The 16,817-nt window shown below is 39.4% G+C and overlaps 1 long non-coding RNA gene across 1 annotated transcript in view; it reads left to right on the forward strand.

Annotated features, from left to right (window-relative positions):
* The window catches only part of LOC117955369, a 16,931-nt gene extending 5,819 nt beyond the window's left edge, over window positions 1-11,112 (forward strand). Inside the window, exon 3 of the long non-coding RNA XR_004659032.1 lies at window positions 11,101-11,112. This is a non-coding gene — a long non-coding RNA (uncharacterized LOC117955369). The remainder of the gene's footprint in view (window positions 1-11,100) is intronic.
* The last annotated feature ends 5,705 nt before the right edge of the window (window positions 11,113-16,817 follow it).

A 16,817-nucleotide genomic window follows, 5' to 3' on the forward strand; every position in this document is an offset into this window, starting at 1 on the left:
CGACTCATTTCTGATCTCCACAAACCAATGGGTGACGTCACTCATGCTCTGTCCATTTATATTAACGGTCTATGGGTGCTACGAAAACTTAAGGCTGCATTTCTCTATTTCAGTGTTTGTGTCAGGACTGGCTGGCTTGCTTCACTTTCAGTGGATTTAATAGAATCCAGTGATGTTTTTCGTGGCTCTGTTTTTAACTTGTAGTAGGCCTATTCCGTGCCATTGTCACAGCCGTGTGCCCGTATCCTGCTTTACTGGTGCCTAGTTGGTCCTGTCCTGTATTATGGACTTTATTCTTGATTTTTTGCTTGTGGAGCGTGTACATGTGTTCCAGTTTTATCATCGAAGCCTTAGTACTGTTTTGACACCACAAAGTACCTTTGTTTTAATGAAGAGATATTTTGTCTTCATCTTGACAGTATGGGTAAGAAAGGAATTTATATTTGGTTGAATAGCGATAACGGTCTATTTTCCGGTGTTTCCGGGTCAGTAGCCTATGGTAGGCTAATTATTGTCTAGGATAGGCTATTTATAATGAATTGAATCTCTATACAGTGAAATAAATTGTAATGGATGCAGTTAGGTGTGGTGAATGACTTTGGCTGAAACTTAACTCTGGAAATTGTCAGCACCCCCAATTCAAAATATGTTCCCGCGTTTCTGTCTCTCAGGATAAAGTCACAAGAAAAAAATCAGCGCCAAGAATTTTAACGCATGGAAGCAGGTCAATAAAAATTAGGAGATACAGGCTGCAGTTTACTGTGAGACAAATCTGTGATGTCTGATGTGAAAAGCGTCATCCAGTCAGGTGATAGAGGGGATGGTTGAAGGCTTTGAATATACAAGTCATAGTGAATTCACTATGATTTAGAGTTTCATGTTCTCTTGCATTAGTACAAAGGTATTCAGATTGAACACAAAATGTCCATTTAATTCTAACTGGTACAGTTATTGAAAATTCAAATTGCATTAAAATCACCCTCAATCTCTGCAGTCATTAAAAGTTATGAGATGTCCTGAGGTCCAATTCAAATAGGGTTTTACATTAGAATATTAGAGGTTTGATATTAGATTTATTGAACTACTAGATTGCCTGAAGAACTGACAATCTCTAAACGTACTTGCAATTTGCATATCTGATCATTTTAAAGGTGGCAGGTTTGACATAATTTCATACACAAATTATTTCAAATAATGACCCTAATAATACATTCAATGCAATTATTGTCTAATAGACATTCAGCAAAGAAAAATCGCTTTTTTGTGTAATAGGCAGTCATAATGACTAAAGTCATTTGTGATGAAGGAGTTGCTGCACTGCCACACCACCATGGGGTCCCTCATTTCTGCTTTTCTTACACATTGAGATTACAGTTTTTGAATATGAAGTGAGATTAAGAACAATTAATGATTAGCCACAGTGGTTGGTTTGTGTTGGGTATGGTGGTTGTTTGACCCTCAGAAGCTCTTACAAATTGGAAGTATTTCTGAGTCCTCTGATTTTATACAAGTGTAAATCAGCTGTGGATTACACAGGTTACCTCTTCTGTACTCGTTAGCATGATGGCTCAGGGGTGAGCAATGCTGCCTCACACAGCAAGACGGCCCTGGGTTTGAACTAACTATACTGAACAAAATTATAAAAAAAATTTTGTCCCTATTTTAACTGAGCTATGATCTAATACTTTTTATATGTACAGAAAAGGCTTATTTCTCTCAAATATTGTTCACAACTCTGTCTACATCTGTGTTAGTGAGCACTACTCCTTTGCAGAGATAATCCATCTACCTCACAGGTGTGGCATATCAAATACTAATTAGACAGCATGATTATGGCACAGGTGTGCCTTAGGCTAGCCACAATAAAAGGCCCCGCTAAAAAATTTGCAGTTTTAGAGTGGCCCATCAGAAAAAAAGAAGGGGAAAGTTCCTGGGGGGGTGTCATAAAACCAGTCAGTAAAAAAACAAAAAAGAAGTGCTCACTAACACAGATTTAGACAGATTTGTGAACAATATTTGACAGAAATAAGCCTTTTGAGTACATAGAAAAGTCTTAGGTCTTTGAGATCAACAAAAACAAAAGTGTTGCGTTTCTAGTTATGTTTAGTGTACATGGCTGACTGGGCTTTTTTGTATGGAGACGGCATGTTCTTTTTGTGCGTTTGCTGGTCCAAACGACATTGATCTTATTGTGTACAGTATTACACACAGTTCAGTGCATCCAGATGAAGAGATTTTAGAAAGGCACAATGCTAGCCATTGCCGGTTGAAGACTAATACAAATGCAGACTTTCGAAAAGACTGTGTGCTAGAACAACAACCTACAGCCCAACATGGCACATAGATCTGATGTTATATACATACAGGGTGTGATTTGCAGGTCGGGATGCGTGGGATTTCTCCCTGTCTGGTCTATATATCCCTGCCTCTGCTATATTATTGTTATCCGCAGCATCCCCCCTCAAAGTGATCAATGCTACTTCACCAATAGACCATTGTATACCTAAAATAGAAGTATTTCACACTAAGAGGCGCTGTAACGTGAACACATAGTTCCATACAACGATAAAATCCAAGCACCATTTGCTGGCTGTATTTTGCCAATATTTGACTGTGAGCCTGGACCAGGCTGTGCTGACAGTTATGTTTTTAGATAAAGAATGTGGTTTGTATTAAAACACTCCCGAGGAAAGAAGGAGCGTTTGCTGGGTGAAAGTACTTTGTTTTTGCTGGGAAGTGAACTCTACTCTCTGGCTTGAAAGCGGTGTTTTATGTTGACACCACATTGTGCTACTTCATTTTGAGATTATTTTTCATGGAGTTCATAAATGAGTGTTTTGGCGTGGCTGGCCGAGTGGCACTAAATATGCTGTTGAAAGGGGGATTTAATTCTTGCATGTTTTGTTTTGATGTGCAAACCCCCACCCCTTGACTTTTTTGTCAAGTTCCAGTTAACAATGATTCCTAACCAGCTAACAAAACAATTGAATAATGGTAGCTGAATATGTAAAATGTGTTAGAATTTTTTGCAGAAACAAATTTGCATATTAAGTGAGAGCAAATAGATCGCTTGCTTCTGTGTGCTACGGGTCTTCCCAAGTCCATTTAAAATGGACCTACGCCAACCGGAGGTTCATTAATTCAAATTCAAAGTAAAGACACCCAAGACAGTGAGAGAATAAACCACATAAAATGTACACGTAATCCAGAATCCAGTCAACCTAAACAAACTCAAATAGAGAGAGAACACAAATGTTGAAATTATGTATTGCTGATGAGCAGTGCAGGTCGAAAAGAGCAGCAGTAGTTCAACATTCATCAACATATTTTTATGCTCATTTTGAAGTATCATATTAAAAAATAATGAGGGAAATGGCAACATTCAAAAAACGTCCTCACTTATGCAAAAATGTTTTTCCGCTCGCTTAAGGTGGTTTTTGCCTTTTCGAAAAAGGTAATGCGCAAAACAAGAAAAATGTTTTTATAACAAGATGATGGACACAGCTTTGCAGAATAAGGTGTGACGTAGCGAACATGGAACTCACATGTGTTCTTGACCCACCGATCTAATCGTGGATATTTTGAGAGCGGATTTGTGTGAACTTTTCTGAGAGGTGGGGGCCTGCTGGAGACAAGTCAGTTCCATAGACAACACCATCCCTGGTGAGACAAGTCTTATATCAGCATGCCTCTTCCTTCAGTGGTACTGCTACGTCTGTAGGATATACAACTTAGACGTCAGAGAGTAAAAGCAGTTAAACTCTCAAAAACACAAGTTTGAAGTTGGTGTACTCTATATTGAGAACTTCCTGGTGGTCCTGTGGATGCTCACTGTGCTACTAATAAATGCGATCAGTTAGTTCAAAGCAGATGGCTTCCATGCTGTCAATCACCAAACGCCTGTGACATCACCACTTGGGGTGTGTCCTGGAGTGCAACCTGCTTGATAGATTCAGCCCATATGTTTATTTAAATTTGTTCTCCACCACAGTGTTTTTCCCACTCAATTTGGCATGCTTGTCCCCCTGCACTGCAGTTCTGTTGACCTGGGGATGCAAGACAGACATGTGGGTAAAAAAACACTGTGCTACCTCTATAACACATGAAGCCAGATTTGCATATGTGAAAGTGCACGGCAGATTTGCACTATGCGTTTCACTGAATTTTTGGCTGCAATCTGCGTGTAATTAGTGCTTGAATCAAGGCAGCAGCTCAACACACATTCAGCACCTGGGACTGCCTAGCAGCACAGTCTGAGTGGACGAGAGCTCAGGAGGAGCTGTTCAGTGGTGGGATTTCTCTGAAGTCCCTAAGCTCTGACAATAAATGAGACTTTATTGATGCTGCAGTGAAGACTGACAAAGTAACAAGACTCTAAAATGTTTGCTGAAGCTGCAATTATATATATAAACACAGTGAGGAGAACAAGTATTTGATACACTGCTGATTTTGCAAGTTTTCCTCCTTACAAAGCATGTTGAGGTCTATAATTTTTATTATGCGTACACTTCAACTGTGTGAGATGGAATCTAAAACCAAAATCACATTGTATGATTTTTTTATTAATTAATTAGCATTTTCTCCACTCATTACCTGTATTAACTGCACCTGTTTGAACTTGAACTTGTTACCTGTATGAAAGACAGCCTCTCCACAATGGCCAATACCAGAGAGCTGTGTAAGGACATCAGGCAACAACTGTTGCCGCAATAATAAGAAAATAGAAGAAGTTCAAGATGACAGTCAATCTACCTCAGTCTGGGGCTCCATGCAAGATCTCACCTCGTGGGGCATCAGTGATCATGAGGAAGGTGAGAGATCATCCCAGAACTACACGGCAGGACCTGGTTAGTGACCTGAAGAGAGCTGGGACCAAAGTCTCAAAGAAAACCATTAGTAACACACTACGCCATCATGGACTAAAATCCTGCAGCGCACGCAAGGTCCCCCTGCTCAAGCCAGCGCATGTCCAGGCCCGTCGGAATATTGCCAATGACCATCTGGATGATCCAGAGGAGTAATGGGAGAAGGTTGCGTGGTCTGATGAGACAAAAATAGAGCTTTTTGGTCTAAACTACACTCGCCGTGTTTGGAGGAAGAAGAAGGATGAAAGTCCGCATTGCCCAGCGACAGCCCCGAAACCTGAAAGATCTGGAGAAGGTCTGTATGGAAGAATCCCTGCTGCAGTGTGTGCAAACCAGTGTGTGCAAACCTGGTCGAGAACTACAGGAAACGTATGATCTCTGAAATTGCAAGCAAAGATTTCTCTACCAAGTATTCTGCTACAAAGTTCTGCTTTTCTGATTAATCATATACTTATGTCATGTGATAAAATGCTAATTAAATATTTAAAAAATAAATGAAATCATACAATGTAATTTTCTGGATTTTGGTTTAGATTTGGTCTCTCATAAGTGTACTTATGATGAAAATACAGAACTCTACATGCTTGGTAAGTAGGAAAACCTTCAAAATTAGCAGTGTATCAAATACTGTTAACCCTGCTAACCCTTTGCCTGGCTTCAGTCCAGGTGCCCTTCACCTGGCTTCAGTCCAGCTGCCCCTTCGCCTGTCCGGCCCTTAGAGGGTTCCTTTTCCTAAACTTTACTAGTTGTTCGGGTGCGTAAACTTAAACTCCCTTTTTTCTGGCTGAACTCAATTATCACGGCCCCTGAAAGGACTGTGATCTGGGGGTGCCTGTAGCCGGCTCACAGTCACCTATTGGCGGCTAAACAACTCCCACTGGTAGACGGCGTCACGGAGCTCTGTAGCGGCTAAATACAGCCAACATCTGCTGCTCAGATTTTATCGTTCTATGGCACTATAGACTGTTCCCGTTACTGGACTTTACTTAGTTAGAGCAAACAAGGCAGAAATAAAAACTGTGGTTACAGGAGAAAACAAATACCTCACTACAGAGTAAATCCCGGTCTGGAATGCATTGAACACCACAACAATAAGTAAATGTTTATGTACACCAATGTAACAGTAGTCAAGGGAGTTGTAAGAATATTACACCTATGGGTGCATATAGTGTCGAATTAATTAAGATTAGCATTTCATATTACTTGAATTGGCCCTGTGAGTTTAAGTCTAAGACAAAGGGTTTGGCAGGAAATGGAAATTACCCAGATTGCCCAGAATGAAAAGGCAAGCAGAACGTCTGCAACTGCAACAATCATGTTTATTTTATTAGCTTTTTATGTCATTAAAACTCATTTCTCAGCAAAATGTGTTGAATGCTGTATTTTCACATCACTGTGATAATGTTAAATGAAGTTTAATAGTGTGGTAATTATTGTAAACAATGAGCCAATCAACACAAGAAACCACAGTCTCAAAGGGACAGTCCCAATTATTTTCAGCACAAAGAATGTGGTCTTCAGTGCGACTCCAGATTGGAGATCTTTGTAAACAAATCAGCCTTGCAATGAAGTTGGAAATGGAACTTTGTTTCAGACATGTCAAACTTTGAAAGACAAGTTGATCCAAGGTTTGCACAGGGCAGATGTCTTGTTCAACTTAAAGCATTTAAGTCCTTTGAGAGACTCTCCATAAAAGTAAACATAAAATCCAAGTACCTGGTAATATAAGTTTCTTTTTGCCTGCAGGCACTGACTGCTTATCAAAGGTACAAGGCCTAAAGCGAGCAAGTTGTTATTGATAGATGACATTTTTGAAGAAGAAAAAAAGCATCAAAGGCTGGCAAGAAAGTGATGGCAATGAAATTAGAAATATAGCATCTTTCTGAAAGTTCCTTCCTCACTTTTTTTTTTACATGTGATTTCCATCTGTACAATCATATGTATTGCTACTACAGTGAACTTAGAATCTGCCTACACCAATGAAGAGGACCAATTATATGCGAGGGACATATTAGTATTTATTTATATTAACAGTGAATCAAATACTACGTGTAATGTAAAAGAGGTTGCTCAAAAGCAACAAACCCACAAAAGAAATCATGCTGCATTTCCCCTTGGCTCTACAGAGCCTTTTCACTTTCATCTAGCTTGTTTCCAGATGCAGCAGGCAGCAAACAAAGCTCTCATAAACCCATTAACTCCCCAGCACCAAAGTGGGAGACCGACAGGAAAGTGCCACATGTAAGAGACAGAGTTGGTGGGGACCAAACCATAGCTAAAAGGATTGTGAATATTGGATATAGATTTGTCTTTTACACAACATGATTTAAATCTTGATGCTGCTTTGTGTCTGCTGAACAACGCTGGTCTATCAAATAGGCAAAGAGTTCAACTGCCCTTTTTAGGAAATTATTGTTGTTTATCAATTAATGTGATTATGGCCGTAAGATGGATGGCTTTATTATTGGATCTTAAAGCCTTGTTTTGAAAAGGGTCACGGTGTCATGTTTATTTACATTACGGGGTGCTTATTACTCGATTAATTTGTGTTTAATCAAACTACACAACGAATAATATTCCAGCATAGGATACACAAAGCTCAGAGTGCATTCAGCTTGTTCTGTTGCCCTTAAATGGCCCCAAAAATTGATTCATCCAACTTTACATGCATTGTGTTGTTTCATTAAAATAACAACATAAATGAATACATACAAAGATAAATAAAAAATAGACTTGTTACATCTTAACATGCTTAAAACTGTAGACAAAAGCTGACATTTATCCTTTGAAGAATTGTTATTGCTGAATGTGGAGGGCCGATGAAGGAAGACAAGGCCTCAAGAAAAAGAAAAGACGCCACATGTAATGACCATATTCTCATTAAAACCATCTTGTGTCCAGTATGGACTGGAACTGCTTTATTGTTACTGTAAGCTCTCTGCGTTGCATGGCATGACGACCTTATGATTTATTACAGAGATGACTGAAAATATGAACACAGCCACTGAAAACAGCATTGCCAAAAGGAACATTTTTCATTGCCGCTACATCAGTAGCTCTTTGACTACACTGCACATGGACTACATCCTGTGCATTCAAAGCCACTTTGAAGTAATTTCCTTATATATGAGGCTGCTGAATGAGAAACATTCATACATATAAATGCTTATTTTATCAAACTAATGCATATCAAACTGGTGTTATAGTCTGCAGTGCTCATAACAAAGAGGGCTGACTTGTTCATGTCATTTTATTGGCACTCAGTTCAACAACTGAAATTAAAAATATCTTCACAGCTATCCATGTGTCTCTTCGCAAACCACTCCCAGTGGCAGTAAAAATCTCCTGAGAAATACTTCTGTGAAGGTTAGATTTTATGGTAAAGCTCATCATTGAGCTTTTCAAGTGATTACATGAGCCCGGCAATGAGGAAAACTACTGAAAATAGTTTTCTGTGTAAACTGCCAGGGCCAGATGAATCATTATTACATCATTTAGCAAGCAGCCAACAGTTAGAAATTCTAAAGAGCTAAAAAATGCATTTGTAATATGCAGTTAACCTGCATGTACACATTAACCTTGACTACATACTATGGCAGCAATCAGGTTTGATATCAGTGTGAGACTTTGAGGAGGGGTTACCCTGCAGTTTAAACGTTACCTATAGTATACCTCACCCTCTCACTGGTCAGGCTATAGGACAAGACTTGGCCTGAAAAAACTAGCATGGGGATGTGGGTCAAGATCAGATCTTCAACAGTCCAACACCTTTTTATGGTGTCCAGAAGACGATTAGGCCTTTAGTCTATTCTAGATAATAATTTCAACACATGATTCTATTATAATGTATCTCAAAAAACAAAGGATTGCTATGGAATTAACTGTTGATGAATCATTTTGATTTAGTTAACACCAAAACTAAAACTATGAGGTGTGCAAGATGGTAAAGCTGCTGCGATCGTATCCTGACTGAACAACATATTACCCGCATCAAGTGTTTCCGTGTTTAGTTATGTTTACTTTTGGAAAATTCCTAAATTCTCAAAGACTATATGGTGTCAACCAAGAATGGGTTAGCCCTGATCTTCCCCCGAGTGAATACACTCTTTAATCCTCCAGGCTCACACACTAAGTGCACGCTTGAATATGTGAGCTTCTTGGTCATGTCTATATTGGTAAAAAAATGTAATAAAAGTATACCATAAGCCTCAGAGTGTTTATGAGAGTTTGATCAATTTTGATTGAAATCCTTTTGTGCTGGAATCAAAAATATGAAGATACTTATGTCCAGGCAGAGTAAATGATAATCATGTCTCCCTGCATGGACAGCAGTGCTGCGAATAAAAACAAAAGTGGAAAGACGAAATAAAAACTTCTTCCTTTCATCATGTAGCGTAATGTAGTCAACCTCAACAGATGTACATTGATGGGATAAAGCCTGTTATCCTGAGCAATGTGCCCACCAGTGCTATGGTCTAACATTACATTATTACCATCTACAAAAAATACAGAAAGTGAGTATACTTTGGCCTTTTAGTCTACAGAGTTAGCCATATGGCACAGTGATTTTTTTTGTTTTAGTGTAGCATTAAAGTCTGTCTTCAGTCTTTTCAAATTCTGTGCTTTATTGTGTTATAACAGAGAGATGACAGCACAGCTCCATTTGCTACTTCAGAGGCAACTACATCAGTCTTCTGCTGATGCCTCCGCAAGGACTAGAACTACGGGAACAATTTCCCCAAAAGGATGCATGCTGTTTTCCCATAAGTGGAGTAATGGATGCATGCAAAGCGTTAGGGATATGCTTTTCCTCATGCAGACAGCTGTGCTGCTTCCAAACAGCCAGGCAGCCAGTTAGTGTGCCTTTAGCCTGAGAAAGGAAGTGTATCCATTTGAGTTTGATTCATTACCGAACTGAAGCACTACGTGTAATGTTTTTTTTTTGAAGAAGGGCAGAGTTCTCTGTCGTACTGCTCTGACTTTACTCTCCCAAAGGGATTTATCCCAAATAAAAACATAAAGAGAAGGGAACCAGGACTTAGGAATACCAGGGTTATATTTAAATTTCATGTGTAAAGCAGAGTCTTCAAGTGACTGCCATGTTATTTGCATTGATGATTTTAAGAGATTTTTCTATGACAGCCGTCGATTATAATTTAAATAATTATAAAAAATAAAGTATTGACATCAACATTAGTTTAAAAAAAAAAAAAGAAAAAACACAAAAAAATGAAAACACAAATGGAATTAGTGACATTCAAATCCAAAGAGAAGATTTGGACAATTATCTGTTTGCCAGCTGAGTATTCAGCAGATTTACACAGCATACCTGCTTGCATTGTTATGGTGCTAACCTCAGTAAATGATCCCCTTATTAATTTTTAGACCTGACCAATTACCATAAACACAAGAGATGGTTGCCTCAACATCATTGGCATCTACCCTGCATTTAACAGCGTAACATATTCACACAGCCATCCTCCAGGGGCCAGCAGCCCCTAAAAATGTGTGTATACTGTAGGTTCAAGAATAAAACTCTGTACACAAATATGAAGGAATATGTAATAACCAAACAAACACAGGGAAATAAAATGGACTGTTAAAAAGCACAAATCATGTCTGAAATGTGTTTTAAAATGTATCTGATTGGTATATTAAAGATACATTAGATGTTTATGCTGCAACCAGTCATGCACACAGTAAAACATGGCTAACATCCAGAAAGAATAATGTTGCCTGTTATATTCTGTCTCTCACCTTATTTCTGTTCACAACTCTGTCAGACTACTCTGCTTGTTGTAGAAAATGGTGTGCATGCAGAATGGACGTGTGCATGATGTGCGGACAGTTTGATTGAATAGTAATATAGTTTCAGTGTTTGTCAGTATTAACACTCTTCCTTGATAAGTGCCACACCAACGTGCAGTGTGGCGCAGGAATATTGCCAAGAGCAAATCTGCGGCACTGCAAATGAGCCGGTGAAGACAGATGATGGTAAATTAGCTGCTGAGGAGGTCAGAAATTTGGTTAATTGTTGTTCTGGCCCTCCTTAAACAGCGGCCGAACGGCAAGATGTAATGGAATACAGAGGAGAGCCAGAAAGAAGCTGGCATTAAAAGTTTGGAGCAGTTTGGTGATGGTGTTCCTCACTGAAGCATCTGCTATAACTTTCCTTAAGTTTCAAAGATAGATGTCTTGTAAAAAACGCATTTTCTAACAAATTCAAATTGAAGAGACACTGCTAATGGAGGAAAAAAAAAGTATAGAAAGTATAGAAATATGTTGCTTTTTTGTAGTGCTATTTCTCAGCATTAAGACACCACATCTAATCCTTTTTGTTCCAGCTGAGGAGCAAGTGAAGTCACAACTGCTTTGAGTAAAGAGGAAGTTAGAGAGTAGAGGAGTGTTGCATGACCCTCCTTTGACCTGAAATAGCAATTTTGTCACACACAGTCCTGTAAAGAGTGTAATCAGCCACAGTTATACACCAGGAAGTTTGGAATTGGCTCGGTATAAATCATGGCATGTTGCTGGTCTATATCAATGATGGTCCAGCGCCGCCGGAGGTTCCGTTGGATGTCCCTCATGTTCTTTGTGTTGTCATTCTCTTTGTGTTGGCATCCTAAACTCCGGCCAATTCGGGAAACAGTCATCCTTTTTGAGTAATATTCTCATCACAGACTCAACAGCCATTTTAATTCCACAGGTCTCCTCCCTACGTGCACATTTTCCACCAAAACAAGTTCCTTCCTGAGGCTATTTTGCAGAAGCACCGTCCCTGCTCCTGACAGTTATAGCTTGTGATTGGTTTAAAGAAATGCCATTGAACCTGAGCACGTTTTTCTCCAATGTGTGTGGACGAGCCTGACCTTCCCCCGCAGCACTGTGAAGGAAGATCTGGCAATGCGAGACTAGGGGGTAGCCAGGGTGCCACATCTGAATGAATGTAGCAACCAGGGACGGACTGACAATCTGCAAAACAGCTTTTTGGTTTCAGTGAAATTGCCAGCAGCAACAGTAATGTTGTAGTCCTTGACAAGCAAAGCAGCACTGCATTACATAGCCAGAGTGTAGAGGACCAAGTGGAAGCTGAACCTGAGCATCCAGAGCCTGGTCACGATGAGGGACAGACAGCAGAGTTAACTTCACATCAGCAAGAGGTAGCCTACTGGTAAGTGCCAGGAGCAGGACACATTCTGACGGGCTGCCTAAATCTTAATGAGTTGCATAGGCAGCTGTCAACATTGGTGTGCATCATGATTATGAAAATTATTATTGTCGTTTATTGCTGTCAAACTTAACGTGTTTAATAATTCCTGTTTAATTTGAAATACTAAACGCGTTTTAAATGAATCGCAGGTTTACCGGGATTTCACTTTGCTGAATATGGGAGGTTGCAGTGAGCCCTGCTAGGATGAAGACTATGGTATTGAATTAAACGGGGACAAGGCACAGGGGCTCAATAATTCACCAAATTGATATGATATTTGTGTTTACTTTTGTGGAATCCTCATTTCCCGTGACAATGACCTCATAATAGACAGAGTTGCTTAATCTCTGAAAGTGTTGTCAGTAAATATCTGTACTGTTTTAAAATTATAAGTTTGTGTAATTTGCGGTTTCTGTAGCCAGTGACATTTCCTTATTTGTATTTTATTTTCAATACAGATGTAATGGCACTGTACATTTTTTGTTTTTATTTGAAGGCCGAAGCTTCATTATTAAACACAACCCCAATTATCATCATTGGTTGTGAGATGTTACCTGCTGTGAATAACTTGTCCGTCATTATCAAAACATCCTGGCTGGTGTCTGTCACGCACGGCTAGGGGCGACTGGCCGGATGGTGGGCCTATTTGGGACAAAATCCAGGGCTGTTTTTTAGCCCCAGGCCGTCCCTGGTAGTAACTAATATTTACAAGAATTGGGAATTGTGCTGACTAGGCAAATGTGTTTTAACAGCATTCAAGGCTAATTGCGAGTTGTTATCTGGATGTAGATGTTAAAGTTGTTACTGTAAACAGCTGTGGTTTCTGACAGGTAACACGGGTCTTAGTCATGTATGCACAATGTTCCAATTCTGAAAATAAATGAGCAGGCATGCAACAGGGGACAATTCACCCATTAACGCTTTGTTTTCGGTCAAACTACGGTTAGATACTAACATTCATTAGATTTATCCATGTTGACAGAGGAAGCTGCAAAATATACGTGTACCATAGTACCATAACAAAACCAGCAAAGTGTTTAAATACATAAGCTCTACAATTAATCAGATGAAAATGAAAAACTCATGTAAAAAATAAAAAAAGCAGTATATAATACAGATAGACAGTGTAACTCTGGCATCATGAATCTTGATGTTCAAACCAACAATAACCCTCCAGCAATCCACAGCAAGGGGTAGCATTGGTGTGGGCGCTTTACTACAGGGTACTGGTGTGAAGATGAAATATGAACCAGTCCAGTTTGAAAAGCTTATCAGATGCCAAGATGATGCACATTGGTTTATTGTCTGCTTGTTTCTTGTAGGATTGTACCACTCTGAAAATGATCACAGCAAGAATGTTCTCTTCCACTTTGACACTTGTGAGCATTGGCACAACGCAACCCAGTACACTCGAATGTGTGCTACTTGTTATGTTCCCTCGCACATATGTCAGTGGTTGGCAAAGGGCAATGTTGGGTGAAAAAGAGAAGTCTTGTCAACCCACTAAAATGTTAAATCTTCAACTTGAAGCCACTTGACATTATTTTTAGTTCATAAGTCAAAGTTCAATCAGATCTTGTTCTTCTCTGAAATGAATGGTGAGTGAAATTTGGTGTGGCAACAACGTCATTTATTTAACGCAATGTCTGGATCTGTCAAGGAAAGTCAATGTTTTACATGAATATGCATTTTCTACGTAAAATGTAAATTGACTCTTCTTATATTGCGCTTTTCTAGTCAATGACTACTCAAAGCACTTTTACAAAGTACAGGAACCAGTCACCAAAGCTGTCGTACAGGGTGCCACCCGCTCATCAGATAAACACTCACACACATTTACACACCAGTGTCTTGCCCAAGGACACTTCGACATGGGACTGCAGGGCCAGGAATCGAACCAACATTACGATTGGCAGGAAACCGCTCTACCACTGAGCCACAGTCACCCCTAAGTAGATGGTGGATTGGTGGACCTCAGTCCATCAATCCAATTAACTAACTATTTTTAGAGTTTATTTTTAATATCGGCACATTACATTAATTACAGGGATTTGAATGGTCTATTGCTATGCTGTCAACAAGGTTTCACGCACTACAAGGGAAAGTGGATGCTATGAAAGTAGAAGTAATAGGCTTGAGCTATTAGAAAAAGGCAGTGTGATAGAAGCACAATGGCAACATCCTGCAAGTATCAGAAACTGGAAGCAGAACGGTGGCATTGTCCCTGGAGCCTCAAAGGCATCAGCACAGGACAGTTTTCACAGACATATAAGAGTTTTGTAGCAACTGTGAGGTCAAGTTTGAAAAAACTTGGTTTTGTTGCCCTGGTGTTGTTCTTAGAACCATGCCCCAAGCTATATAAACCCACTTTGGAAAAAAAAACGGACAATGGGAGAATTATTTTAATACATAATACGACATCACAGATTTTTTTTTAAGAACAACACCAGAAATAACAAAGCATGGAGTTTAACTCTAGGAGTGCTTAAAAAAGCTAAAGTACTTGTAGAGACAAAATAATCTGTGAGTCGGGCAGCTAGACCCTCCGCTTCTGAGATGCTGCCCGTGTGGTATGGCACGTGTCGGAGGACAAAACAAAACCGGAACGCAGCAGAGCCGTGCCCAGTGGAGAATGGGAGTAAGGGATATGATCTCTGAATACCACTCTGTTATGTGCAGAGCTTCTTTATTTAGTTACATCTCCAAAATGTGTTTACCAGATTGAAGAATATCGAATGAATGAGGTCTTCACAGGATTGAAGTGAAAACCTGAACTGGTTTACTTATAAGCAGCCTTGAGTGCAAGGGTATTCACTGCATATTAACACTATATTTTATCAAGGTACAATGGCGGACTCAAATGCATGACCCAGACAGGGAATCACAGTTAAGTAATTTATTGTTCAAAGAACAATGCAGGCTAAGGTACAAAAGTGGCAGGAAATAGTGTTAGTCACGAACAAAGCAATAGTCGGATGAACACTGACAAAACAAACACCAGGAATAAATGCTGGAATGAAATGCTAAATCTGGCACTGGTAAGTGGGAATGGTGAGTATTTAAGCATGGGGACGGGAGAAGCTGAAAACAAACAGAAGAAACAAATTTGGGGCGGGGACGGTAATCATACAGGCGGGAAAGCTGACAAAGGAAGGCAAACAAGAGACCTGGAATGAGAGTGGATGATTACTACAAAGTAAAGCAGGAACTATAATAAAACAGATGAAACATATAATAAAAGCAGGAGCTGAACCTGACGTATTTTTCTAGGTTTTGCTAAACAGGCAGGTGAATCATCCTGATAAAAAAAGAGAATGCATTAATAATCATCTCATATTGCTACAACAATGTGCACATCAATAAGTGTGCCTGTCCCCATGAGAATGGGTTGTCCTGTTGAACGTGGCACCAAAACTGTCCTCTTATAAGCTAATTACATAAGAAATGTGAGCCAATCTGTCTCAAGAGCAGGGGGCATGAGTGTAACAAACAAGTGATAAACAAGTTAGTTGGAGAGCTAAATTAAAAAAAAAGGATTACATGGGCCAAACATTCAATTGCATGAGGTGATAATCGACTTGTGAGACCTTTGAGTTAGCAGGTAAAAACTCACTGACATCATCCAAATTGACAGAATTTGTCTGTGTAGGGTGCTCTCAGACAGACAGGAGGTACATGTAATTATTCATATCTGTTTGACACCAAATTTGGAAGTAACATCTCAAATAGTTGCAGTATACATTTCAGGTAATTTCATTCTGGTATAAACATGTTGATTTTATTAGAGATTTCAGATTTCATCTTGCCTTGTTTCCTTTGAGAGATCTGTTGATGTTCACAAATTTTGATTCTAACATCACAGGAGGCGTATGTGAACTTTTATGAAAGATGGGAATACTGTGGAAGCACTGCATGGTGGAAGTCAATAATTCTGCAAGGGTTTGCATTCGATTTGATCTTGCACCATGCAGAGAGAGTTATGAAAGTTCATCTTTGGTCTAGACAGCGTTTCATTGGTTAGATGGATATTATTTTTTTTCACTTTATAATATTTAACTTATATTGTTAACCAATATATGCAATAGCTGGATTTAAATCTGTCTGGGAAAGTCGGGCTAGAAATCGAGTAATGTTGGTTCTGGGCATGGTTCTTCTTTAGAGAAAACAAAGACATTCTCCCTTTTTAAAGAAATGCTGACCGTTATCATAGAGGCTAGAACAAATCCGTCAACTGTCAAATGAGTCCATACTTGAACATTGGCACGCCCTAACATGCCGTGATACCCTCAATGTAGAGAAACAAGGACGTGTGCCACCACTATTTTCTCATTATGAGCCCACAGGGAGGCTATACGTCGTCACTTACACAGATAATGTGACAGCCCAGAACAAAGAACCAGGTAAACAAAGGCAAAGCTTGAACAAATAACTTTGCTTTATCCCGACGGACAGTGGGGGAGGGAGCAAAAATTGGAGAAAAAAACAGTCCCTCACAGAAATAGAGAGTGTGTTTTGATATTTGAAAGCCAAACTGAATGGTATAGGTATGGTCTAATCAGATCAACCATCAGCAGTCCATCTTGCAGATTTCGCCTGCAGTGGCAAGGATGCTATAAATCATTATGAGTAAAGGCACTGTCTATTGTTTATATTTATCACTCATAATGTATGCTCATGTTTGTGAGCACATGATTTATATATAAAGGGGGCTTACATATTTCATGAGGGCATAATGACTATCA

Source organism: Etheostoma cragini, chromosome 13, assembly GCF_013103735.1.
Source record: "Etheostoma cragini isolate CJK2018 chromosome 13, CSU_Ecrag_1.0, whole genome shotgun sequence".
Taxonomy (NCBI): Eukaryota; Metazoa; Chordata; class Actinopteri; order Perciformes; family Percidae; genus Etheostoma; species Etheostoma cragini.